The sequence below is a fragment of the Dryobates pubescens genome, chromosome 17, assembly GCF_014839835.1.
Source record: "Dryobates pubescens isolate bDryPub1 chromosome 17, bDryPub1.pri, whole genome shotgun sequence".
In the NCBI taxonomy this organism is placed as follows: Eukaryota; Metazoa; Chordata; class Aves; order Piciformes; family Picidae; genus Dryobates; species Dryobates pubescens.
In genome coordinates this window covers 18,833,868-18,846,635 of record NC_071628.1, presented here as the reverse complement: position 1 = coordinate 18,846,635, position 12,768 = coordinate 18,833,868, and the positions used below count along the sequence as shown (strand labels likewise).

At 43.0% G+C, this 12,768-nt stretch overlaps 1 protein-coding gene across 3 annotated transcripts in view; it reads right to left on the bottom strand.

Moving 5' to 3' along the window:
- TLN2 (talin 2) overlaps positions 1-12,213 on the bottom strand; it is a 152,028-nt gene extending 139,815 nt beyond the window's left edge. Inside the window, exon 1 of one of the 3 annotated variants that reach the window (XM_054169272.1) lies at positions 12,087-12,213. The gene's annotated coding sequence lies outside the window, so the exon portion shown is untranslated. The remainder of the gene's footprint in view (positions 1-12,086) is intronic. The other 2 variants (XM_054169274.1, XM_054169273.1) reach the window with 2 other exon arrangements.
- Positions 12,214-12,768: the final 555 nt, after the last annotated feature.

Sequence of the window (12,768 nt, the reverse complement as noted above, 5' to 3'; positions counted from 1 at the left end):
ACATGCTTATTTTATACAAACATTCCCTCAGAGACATTTTTCTCATGCACACAGTTTTCTACAGCGTTTCAAAGCTTTGACTCATCTTCTGTGTGCAACTGAAAACTTGTATTCAATAGGTCAGAAGACACCAAGTATATATGAACAGAAAACCCAACCTCACCATCTCAGTAATTTACATTGCCTTCCAGAGTGGGAACCATTATACAGCAAGGTTATTATTTTGACAGTTTAGAGGTGGCCCAAACTACTATTTATAAAACACTTTTGGAGTAATTTATAAAGAGTAATTCACCTCTATAAACCTCCACAGAAAACCTTTCTGTACTTGTACACCTACAACTATAAAACTGGTTTATGTTTTACATGGTATACACAGTTCTCTGCATTGCCTAACGAAGCACATATTGAAGTTGAAACCATAAAGCCAAAGGGCCTAGCTGTAACCTAGAATGCCAAATATATTTTCCTTACTTTTCAGAAACCCATGGTTACCATGGGAACTCAAATAATAACTACCTCCATTTTGCATTCCCAGCTTGCACAATTATTAACATCTTAAAGAAATACTAAGTGCAATCAAACAATTGGATAGGTATCTCATTGGGCCAAAAACTTGAAACAGCAACTCAGAAGATGCAACCAATTCAGTGTGAGAAAGTATCAACATTAGCACACACTTCATACCAATTTAGAAGAGTGCAAACCTCCCTGTCTACACTTTGCTTTATGTAGGACTAAACATAAATTTTTATGTACTTTAAGTCATTAAACAGCAGACACCAAAGCAGGACAACTGAGCCTGCACAAGAAGAGCATACATGGGTGGGGCGGGGAAAACACTGATTTTTTTAGTGTCTTTTTCCTGAGTTAAGGATTTCAAAGCTGAGTTACTGGGAAGTTCCTTTTCTCCACTACCTAAGACCTGCCTTTTGCCTATTTATTATTTTTCTCTCAGATACTCGAGAAACAGTGCTCCTTTGTTCAGCTGCAGGAGACAACTATTGCAACACTTGCCCTAAGGAAGCCAAAAGCAGACACTTAGAAATCACTATCTACGAGTATAAACAATCTTAAATTAAGGTTTATTATACTTGTAAGTTACAGCACCCTGTAGACTTCTCCAGAGTGTCTCAGAATAATATAATACTTGAGCTTATTTCTTTGGGGGGGGCGGGGGTTGTGCAAATCAGACTCTTCTAAAGTAAATACTTGTTTCTAGTGTTTTAGTTGTTTTATTCATTCCTCTAAGAAGATACAGCAATGCATAGTTCATTTGCAGTATAACAAAAGTTATACTAACAAAGCTTAGAGAACTATAAGCACATTGGGTCTTTATCTCTCTTGAGCAGAGTAAAGCCACTGTACTGGACAGATAATTTAAAGCTTTGCATAGCAGAGAAGACTTCTTTGACAGAACAGCTATTATTATCAAAACCCTCCTAAGGACATCCACCGTACACAAAGGATCTTGACTGGTGCTCCAAAGCTACCTTTGCGATTCATGTATTCCACCCTCACAAAGATGGGGAGCTTTTGCTTTCCCTGCACCAAAAAATAAAGCCTTTTAAATCAGGCATATTTGAGTATGCAACGAGTTCCGTAACCTCTGCATATGTAGCCACCTAAGATGCAATCTGGAGCAATCCATGTCCTCTGGTGCCAGACTTGACTCTCAGGTCAGTGCTTGTTGATGGTGTCTTTGATCTCTACTTTGTTTCTTGAATAAGCAAATAAGCCTTCAGTGGAAACAAAAGGATGCTGGAAATGCGCATTTTGAGTCTTCAAAGTTCTGCTCTAAATCCACTGTAGTTAATTATTAGTCCAGACTTCTGTTTTCTACATAACACTAAAGCTTTTTTTGTTGAACACAGATTCCTTGCTACAAACCCTTGAATTTTGGGACTATGGGACTTGCACCAAGATAATGCATACCACTTCGGTTTCAGTTCATTGCTCCCAAGACACTCATTACCCAAACAGAGTATGCCTAATAACTACCCAGATTCACCTGTTTATAGTCTTCACTAAGACTTATAATTTAATATATTTTTTCTGCAAATACTTCAGTTTGGCCCCATCACCTACATTCTGGAGAATGAGCTGGTGTCCTGCAAACACTCCATAACCCTAAACAACAAGAAACTTCAAAAAAAAGTAGCAAAGGCTGACTGTGTCCTCTATCATATGTGCAGTGGTTTCAACAGTGTTGGTCACTGATGCGTTCACACTGATCAAAAGACAAGACTAACAACCAACACCGTCAAAAGACTGCATTCCAGTAGCTACTTACAAGACAGTCATACTTCTTAGGCAAGCTTGATTATACAAATGCTAGGCTTTCATTAGCTTATTACTTATAAAGAAGGATTTTCATATTGCTTAGTTGAATATCACTTGAATATTGTCAGAAAAAAAGCTTTTCTAATCCTAAGCTACTTGTAGATATTTTAAGTATGAATTGCTTAAAATTCAAATGGCAAATTCACAAGCACAAGTATTTCAAACATCTATAGACAGACCAGGAAGAAAGAAAACAACTGATTTCAAATAAATGCCAGAAGTCCAAAATGAAGATAAATTTGCACTTGTCCTATGTAAGCTAGGTCCCACAGAATAAATGTAAAGAAAAATGCCCCCAGTAAAAATAAAGCTCAATTGGAGATTTATTCCAGAATTTTAAAAAGGGGGAGGAAGGAAAAAAAAAAAAATCTATTAAATATGTCAGGAAAGTGTTGGTACCAAATACCCACTCTTCTAGAAAGTCGGTGTCTACGACGACATACCTGCTATCTGATCTTGGTAGTACTAAGACTATTTCACAGGTAGTAACGCAGTTTTGATTTAAATAACGAAAGGTACACCTTAAGTAAGAAATTTGAAATTAGTATATAGTTCAGAAAAAAAGGCAAATAGTCAATCCCTCACTATTGCAAATCTTCAGTCTTCACAAAGTTGTAACTAGTTTTTGAAAAGATGCTTTCTCATTGTTTTTTGTTCTTTTCTGTCTTCATTCTACATTTTTTCCTTCAGTTTTAACAAGTGTCTTGTAAACAACTTTCAAAAAGGAACTCCCTGCTTTATTCTCCCTTTTACCCAGCAGAATGTTATCTTCAAACCCACCTGGCTTTCACATCTTCTTCAGGGGCTAAAGCTGTATTTCATTCCTTACAATTCACGTATCAGTCACAGAAAGCTGAGCTGTACAGGAAGAGATACACTTATTGGGTGAATACCAAGGCAGCACTGGTGCCTGATAGCTGATGTTTAGCAGGTACTTGAAAATTATCTTTAAGGGTAGACACTGTAGCCTAAGGCAGGAAGAGAACTACATTGTGTTGGCTGCTAGACAAACTAAGTAAGAATTGATGTGCCTTCTTTCAAGTCCCAGACAGAAAAAACACAACCAAACACACACTATGGAATGCTCATTCCTAAACGTTTAACTGGTGTGACCTATGGCCACAACTCACAAAAGCACGCTCACAAACATTTCCACGCTGTCAATGTGGGTCACATTACTAAATGCCATGTTTTCAAGTACAAGAATATGACACAAGTGAAGTCAATAAATTCTAACCAGGGAAATGCCCAAATGGTTTAGAATCCTCTGCAGCTGCAATCTTGCTCACTACCCTCTGAACTGTTATGTCAGATAGACAGGTGCCATGACAGAGTTTGCCTTTGCTTCAAAATCCATGTGTATCAACTGATCTCCTACTCCCATTCCCAGTACAAGCCCGTTGTCGGACACAAGTTAAAATCAACAATCTCCTCAGTTCTGACAAAAATTGGCAAAATAAATGTGCAATTATGAAAATCCTTTTTGAAATATGGATTTATATTTGCTACGAGGCCATTGCTTATTGTAGGAAAAGCCACATGGAACATAGTGTTTCAGTTCTAAGTTTTCAACCTAAAGTAAAAGGGTGTATGGCATCTTTAATGACACAAACATAGTCTTTGAAAAGAAAATATAATACCATTAAGTAGGAACATATTATTCCTGCAAAGATATTCACAGTCATTACTGAGTCACTCTCATGACCTGGCCTTAGAGTCATTTTTCAGTAGTGGCCTGCTTGGTTCCTCAGGGCACATCTACCCTTGTTGCTGGTAGCAGGCTTTATCTGTGTTAGTCTCCAACACCTGAAGCATAAGTGGTTCACCTTAACCACACACTTGTACCACAATCGAGGTATTTTTCTGCCTCATCTCTTTGCACCCAGAGGGCTGACATTCTGTTGGGAATGTTCTTATCAAGTCAGCCACAGTTCTGACATGAAATCTTCAGGAATATCTCTTTTCTACTCAGGCTCTCCCAATATTTTAATGCTTTGTCTTGTGGGTTTCCTTACAGAAAAATAAGAGAATTGTCAAACTCAGATTCCATGATCTCTTATTTCACATATCTTGCTTTTTGTTAGGCAGAACAGATTAACATTTGGATAGCACCTTGATCATCACAGCAATTAATACAAAAAATGTTGCTGGAAGCCTTTGCTTTCAAGAAGTATACATGAAAAGACATAATTTTAGGAGTACTGCTGAAGGAGAATTCACTGAAGAACAAACAGTACTTCACTAAACCTTCTCATGGAGCAATTTCACTCATGAAATATTTAAATTAAAGCTCAGGCCTATGCCACAAACCAGGCAGCAGCAAAGAAGTTTTTAGAATACCAAAAGTGACATTTCCTCCTCAAGAATACTAAGAAGAAATGTGCATACTTGGGTTTTCTAAGTGTACTGTGCCACTAGATGGTCACCTACTGAATGCAACTGTTCTTTTCCTTATTTTCAAGCTCCAAACAATTCTTTTCCACAATACTAGGAGGCTTTTTGTTGATGTTGGATGGTTTGCTGAGATTGCTACAATGGGATTTTTCAAAATTTGGACCACTTTCTTTCAGGGACAGCCACACAGAAGTGGGTAAGCATCTCCCTGTAAAAGGAATGAGGGGTCAATTTTGGACAAAACAACAGGCAGTGTACAAACAGGAGAGGAGAAAGACTGAAGTGTCTTAGTTCCTCCAATTATCCCTGCAGCTATGGATGCAGGTAGCACCACTAACAGACTATCTTCCTGCTCCTGCGAAGAGTTCATTTTGCTCAGTCTGGCCTTTGCTTTCTTGGTTCTCTAAGGACAGCCAGAGGATGAAATGTCACCCACCCATAAAGCACCTGTGAAACAATTTGAACTGACCCCTTACAAATCCACATCCTCTACATACAAAGGCCTCCAAGAAAGTTTGTTAGACCCACTGCAATCCCCTGTCTCTCTGTGTCTGGGTTTGTGCTGTATTTAATCTGTAGTCTGGTCTGTCCAGTCTCATCAGGAAAAGTCTACTTAACTACCCTTTCTTCACAGGTTTCCATCTTCTGTACAGGTTTAGTTGATTAGATAGCGTTGGATGATAAGTTGGACTCGATCTCAAAGGTCTTTTCCAACCTGGTTAATTCTATTCTATTCTCCTTGGCTGCTTTTATGTCTGGTTAGTATCACAGGCATTCCAGCAACAATAAGGCTGATCTGGGCCTTATTCCTACAAACACAGCCATTATAAATTAAAAATCAAGTATTTTTCAGGGTTGGTACATACAAGACCTTGGGTTCTCACTTGCAATCTATATATCCTCACCTGTTGCACATCACATTTCTAAAGAGTACTTTAAACAACACAAGTCATCTCATTTCCCATAGCCTTTGCTTTTTTAAAATGAAGCTGGACATTTATCTCCTTCTCCCTGTAAGAGTGCCTTCTGTGATACCCTGTGCCACTGGTTCTTTCTGTTTGATCCTGCATGCCTGCCATACAGTAGCAGCTCCCACTTGGATCCTTTCCCCAGATGGTTCAGATATCTCTTGTTGGTGAAGAGGTGTTTCCTTATACAGAAACAAAAAGAAATCTAAAAATATTTTAGTCAAAAATGAGAAAATTACAAAACTTGCAGGGTATAGAGAACTATAGCATTCAAATTCTACTTCCTGATGTCATTTATTTGCATATTTATTTGTAGACCCATTGCTGAATTCTGCCTCTGTCCTGGTACTTCAACATTTTTATTGTGTCTAAGCATTATGTAACTTGGTTCTATACCATCACTACATTCCTCCCACAGTCTGCCCCAATCAATTACCATAGGTCTTCTCTTCCACAAGGATTATCATTTGTGTCTGGCATTCATAACCTGCCTTTGCTGCTTCCATGCTCTGCCAAGTGCCACCTTGCTGTTTCTGGATACAAAGCATTTGGCACATTTACACTGCACAAAGGTAAAAGGTGCTTTGACATAAATGCCTTTAAGGCTAATTAATGTTCCCACTTGTACAGATTAAAGCCTCATGTTTGCTATCAGCAAGTTTTTGAGACTGCTTTATGCTTACCTATTTATGTAAGGTCTACCTAATCATTAGATCTCACATTCCAGAAAAATCACAACTTTCCCACTAGTACATAGCACCACTGTGAACAAGCCACAGTTTAAACTGGGCTTGAGGTAGTTGAAACAAAGGGTTATTTACCACAGGGCAGATATCAACTACCAAGAAAGGTAAGAGAGATCATCATATGAAAATAAACAAGTATATGTAATATGAAAAGCATCACACAACTCTGAAGGCCCTTCTAAGCTTAGAAAGTCAGTCTATTGTTTAAGAGGGTCTCACACCACATGCCAACAGCTTCAGAAAAAATAAACACTTTGATATCCTGATATAATGAATCTCTCTACCACAGCTGACAACCAACCATTCACAGGATCAGAGTGGTAGGCATTGGGAGGGACCTCCGAAGATGGAGTCCAACCTCTCAGACCGAACAGAACCATAGAATCTAGTGCAGGATGCACAGGAATGCATCCAGATGTGTCTTGAAAGTCCCCAGAGAAGGAGACTCCACAACCCCTCTGGGGAGCCTGTTCCAGTGCTCTGTGACCCTCACAGTGAAGAAGTTCCTCCTCAGGTTAAGGTGGGAACCTCCTGTGCTGTAGTTTATATCCATTGCCCCTTGTCCTGTCACAGGGTACAACTGAGCAGAGCCTGTCCCCTCCCTCTTGACACCCAGCCCTCAGATATTTACAAACATTTATTAAATCCCCTCTCAGTCTTCTCCCAACTAAAAAGCGCCAGGTCTCTCAGCCTCTCTTCATAGGGCACATGCTCCTTTACGTTAATTATTCTCACAGTCCTCCATTGTGACTCTCTCAAGTAAATCCCTGTCCCTTCTGAACTGAGGAGCCCAAAACAGGACACAATATTCCAGGTGAGGTCTCACCAGGGCAGAGTAGACGGGAAGAAGAATCTCCCTTGATCTGCTGGACGCACTCCTCTTAATGCACCCCAGGATCCCATTGGCCCTCTTGGCCACAAGGGCATATTGCTGACCTATGGTTAACTTGCTGTCCACGAGGACTCCCAAGTCCTTGTCCATGGGGCTGCTCTCAAGTCAAAAAACTAAACAGCCCATATAGTACTACTGATTCTTTATCACCTCAATTGTTATTTGCTGTGATTTAGAAGATGGAGAGCCTCCTGCTTATTCCCAAGTTGCATATCACATTTTCATGGAAATAAGAAATCTCAACAAAACAAAAGTTGCCAGAGAGAAAGGCACAAAGTTTGTTTTAAAATTCACTTCAGTTCACACTTTCACCCTGCTGCCCAAACACAGAAAGATGAGCTACCTACTGGGAATGCAAGGAAGGCAGATTCAAGTGCCAGCCTGACCCATCTTGGCAGAAATTCAGCTGGTTGCTGCCAAGCGAAAGGACTACGAGTAAGAAGTCAGCACTGTAGTACTGTAAAGGTATTTGAAGACAAGACTTACTGTTGTATGGTCACCCTCACCTTGTGAAGTCAGTCAGTGCCTTTTCTAACTTTATGAAGATGCCTGGGTAAAAAGGCACTGGAGCTTTGAGAACTGGGGGGTAGGATTTCTGGGGATGGAATCCCAGCTTGCAACTGGAAGTTGAAAATATCAAAATGTTATCACAATTGCTTCAAGTACACAGGCTAATTCAAACTCAATTCCAAGATAAGCATGTGTGCACACAACACACCCAGGGAAATGGTTCTCTGACACTGCTGTGAAATAGATTTTAAGCAGCATTAGCAGGGACAGAAACCTAGAAAATCTGGTGTTCACAATTACCAGTCTGGCATCAAAAGCAATCACAGGTTCTGCATCACCCTTCTTATTCCCGAGCATACCAAAGGCGCAGCTTTACTACACCCAGAAGGCCACGATTCTCTAATTATTGATCAGACCCAAGATTTTGTGGAACACTGTAGTACTTGTGCATCAAGAGTAGCTTGGGCTACCTTCAAAAACAATCTGACATTCTTTTTGAAAACAAACAGATTGTTTAATCATAACATAAAGAATTAAGCATAAAAGAGGGTAAGACACAGCATGACATCCATAATCACAACAATCTCATCCACAGAGTTGCAAAAGCCTACATTATTCTGCTTAACATAGCCTTTGGAATTTGGGAGCCAGGATATTCTGAAAAAAAACCTCTGCTTTATCATTTGCCTCTCTCCTGCCCTGCAAAGTTCCTCAGCTCAATTCAATTTATACTCTTATAACCATGTGTGGTCAAAAGCAGAATTCCAGAAGCAAAACTTGTGCATTCTCCTTCAGGTACCAACAAACAGAACTACCTGAAACTACAGTTTCCAACTGCATACCAGTAGCATCTGTCCCAACTGACACACTCAAATCCAAAAGTAGACAAATTAAACCAAATATGCAAAATGCTGCCTATTAAGACAGCCTCTCCTGATTTGCAACAACACTCAACCATTTTGCTTGCTGTCTCAGTTCGCATCAGCATTCTATTGTCTGCAGAAACATGCATAAGCAGACTTGCCAAACATTTTAAAGATCCAAGAGAAGAGAAAAACAATTTTTGAAAACTGGATATGGTGGTCTGTAAACACATTCATACTTCTTTCCTAATTATGGATTGGTGCAAAGGCAGCATCTGGGTAAGAACTTTTCAGCACAAAAATGCATATTTAAAAAAACAAACCAACCAACCCAGCCCACCCACACCTCAGAATGCCTACACATTGGGCAATTTATTGAAATCTCTGAGGTTCAGACAGGACTAGGAGCTGAGTATTACTTCAAATAGTGTTTTCAGTACTTCAGTATTAAAATTTTGGCTTGGAATGATGCTTCAGCAAATGGTATTGCTCACATTTCACAAGCATACAAACTGATATTCCAAGAACTCTCTGACATGACAATACCACAAGAAAGAATGAAAGTGGATGTCTGGATTACTCTCTTACTGTGGTGATGACTTACTATTGGCAGCTTTGAAAGCTGCCTAGACCTTGCATCTGCACAGATTTAACAAATACCTATTACACATATATATCATATAAAAACTACACCACCCAAATATTAATGCTTCAAAACATCCTTACTGTGAGTCAAATCTTTGTAGAAACAATACCAAGTAAGAGAAGGCTTTCACAGCAAAATAATTTAAGTCATCATGAAGATTATGCAGTTCCAGCTGTGCCACAGCCTAATAGTTGTTTCAAGCACACTCCTCCTTCTCCAAAATAAAATACTTGTATCTATTGCAGTAGTATTTTGTACTAAAAGTTATAAATACAACTTTAAATGCATTTCCTAATCTAAGTAGAATTCAGTGATTAGATTAGCTGGCAAATGATGAAAGAAGTCTCAGTAAAACCGTACAACAAACCAAGTCCAGAGCAAAACTACTTAAACCTTTGCAGTTCAAACATAATTTAGTCTCTCAACATCATCTACTCCTAACCAATCTATCCATCACACATACCACCAAAACCCTCTTGCTCACTCAGGCACTACTGCAGTGCAATGGCAACATTTCAAAACAACTTAAATTAGGCTGCACTACATTCCATTACATGATATCATGCAACAGATGTTACTCTAAGAACACACAGGACAACTATTCAGGGTAAAACACTATAATTTGAAAGGTTAAATGAATGGATATCCTATATAAAATTACTGTCATCTTTATCAAAATTCATACTGAGATTCAGAACTTCATATTGTCCAAGTTTGTCACAGTTAACCCAGAGACTTAGACCAGACATCAGAAAGAACTACTCTTATTTTACTTAAGCTTAATAACTTTGCCACCAACAGATAAGATGGACAAAAACTCCACTTAACCCTTGATTTCTGCAGTGACCAGTGAGTTAAATGAGGCTTACCAAACTTGTGAAATGCACTTGCCAGAGGCAAGAAATCTCTCCCCACTCCCTGCTGAGCTGCATTGTAACCTTCAGTCTTAAAGTACTGACTCGAAAACTTCATGTTTTGAAAATTAAAGCAGAAAAGGTATTTCAGCCAACTTAGTTCAGAGTTAACTTCACCAACAGCTGTACTGTTGGAAGAATGGCCGACCATTATCCCAAACAGATATGAAAGTTTCCATACATATTACAGTATGTAAGGTATTTAATACTGACAGCTTGTAATCATACTTGTAACACACTGCTGTACACAAGTAAGATGCCAAGCAAGAGCCATCTCAGAAACATGACACTTGTTTGCTTTTTAATCATACGGACATTTTTCCATGGCTGATGGGCTCTCTTGATGCACAACTCCTGATGTCTTTAAATATGCTTTCAAACTCAGATCTAGCTTAATACAGCTCAAACCCCAGCTTTAAAATACAGGTTTGCAAAATGAACTTCTAAAAGATTAATAAGGACATGGGCAATTGGTTAATTTGACAGTTGCTTCAGCCAATGAATATTCCCATAATCTTTCTAATTTGACACTGCAGCAGCATTTTAACACACAAAAAGTAAAGCCTAAATAAATTGAAGTACTCGGTCAGTAAAACAAAAGCACTACATAAGGTGAGCACAAAGACATCAGAGGCCCCACTTTCCAGGCAGGTGTTCCCACGAAATGCCCAGGTAGTGGCACTGTGTTGGTGCCCTCTAGTCGTCCGAAGGTAAGACTGTATCCTGCCTGCACCTCACATGCATCTGCTAGGGTAATATGGAAGAAAGAGAGCTGCAGGACACGTAGGGGTACCCCAACCTACAGCGTGGACAGGCCTTCTTCAAGCACACACCGCCGTCTCATACCAAGGGAGATTTAACGCTTCAGCCAGCGGCGGGCACAAAGCCCTGCTGCACCGGGACAGGTAGGTCTGAGTAGCTGGCCCATTGCAGGCTGCCAGGCCGGCCCGGGGAAGGGAGAGGCCGCGAAGCAGCGCGGTTCACCCGCCCACCCATGCCTGTCCGCGCTGCTCAGGGGCGGACGCGTCCTTCCCTCCTCTCAGGGGTGGCCCTACAAGACCGGCCTGAGACCCGCTTCCAACCCGAGCCGTCCCACGGGTTCGGTGTGAAGCGGTAGATATATACACAGACAGATGGACATAAACACACGCGGAACGATCGTCCTTGGGAGGTCGTCGCTTCGCAACGTGTTGCGAAAAAGATTTTTCTCCATCGCGGTCGCCTGTAGCGACCAACAGCTCCGTCCCTCGGGCAAACCTACCCCCCAACCCGGCTACGCAAAGCTCCCCCAGACAGGCTGCGAGGAGCCAGGAGAAGCTAGACGCTATACAGCACAGGAGGGGATCCTAAAGGACCGCGATTTCCCCCCCAGCCCAACCCGGCTCCTTACGAAGGAAAGGTGAACCGGGGACGCTCTTTCCTTGCCGGGGCTCAGCCCGCAGCGGAGTCCCTACCGAGCCACGGCAACCCGTCTCCCCGCACGGCATCGGGCCGGGCTATTACAGTTCTCCCTGGAACCGGCAACTTGTTGGGCGGGCAGCACTCGACGCAGGCGAGCTGTGCCGGACGGAGCGCAGCTCCCGCCGTGGGAACGGCCACCGGCATCTGCTGCCTGCCTGATTGGGGGTAACACAGTGCCTGCAAGCAAAACCCAGTGCCAGCTGAGTCGCCGCAGGCACGGAGCGGCTTCGCGCTCCCGCCGCTCAGCCCTGCGCTGAGTCTTCCCCCTCTCGGCGGCTCAGCACGGACCAGACACTCCATGCAACGTGCAACGGCAGGGCAGGACAAGGGGGTCCTCGCGGGCTCCTACCGGGAAAGGCGTTACTGTAGCACTGCAAAGCACCTAAGCCCCGCCGCTCGCTCGCTTCCTTCCTTCCCCCCCGCTCGCTTGCCGCCCGCTCCCGCCTGCTTCGCCGCCGCCGCCCACAGCTGCCGCCGCTGCGGACTCCAGGCGCAGACCCCCGCCGGGGAGGGCAGGAAGCGCGTCATCATTCCGGGACCGCTCCACCGCCCTTCGCCCGGCACGGCTCGGCCCGCTCTGCCGCCGCAAAGCCCATGGCGCGGGAAGCCCAGGACGCCGGCCCACCAGCCCAGCCTGAGCGACCCGCGGCTCCCGCCCTCCTCGCTGTCCGCTGCACCTGGAGAGCGGCGGGAAAGGAGCCCCGCCTCAGCTGGCTCGCCGGGCTGAGGGCTTAGGGCTCACCTTACCTGGGCATGAGGGAGAGGCACCTCCGGTGGCCGCGGCCCTCGCTGAAGCGACGAGGTGGTGTCGACGTCCGCTCTGCCCGTCCACGACGGCAGTCATCGGAGGGACCGACGACTCCTCAGGAAGGAGGAGGGCGACCGGGGGAACGCAGCATTTTTCACTTGGAGGGGAAGATCAAGCTGCAAGGCACAGCGTCCCCGGGGCGCGGGGTGCAGCCGGCTTGCTGTGGAGGCGCGAGGCGCCCGCCAGCCCAGCTCCTGAGGCAAAGCGCGCGCGCGGCCTCACG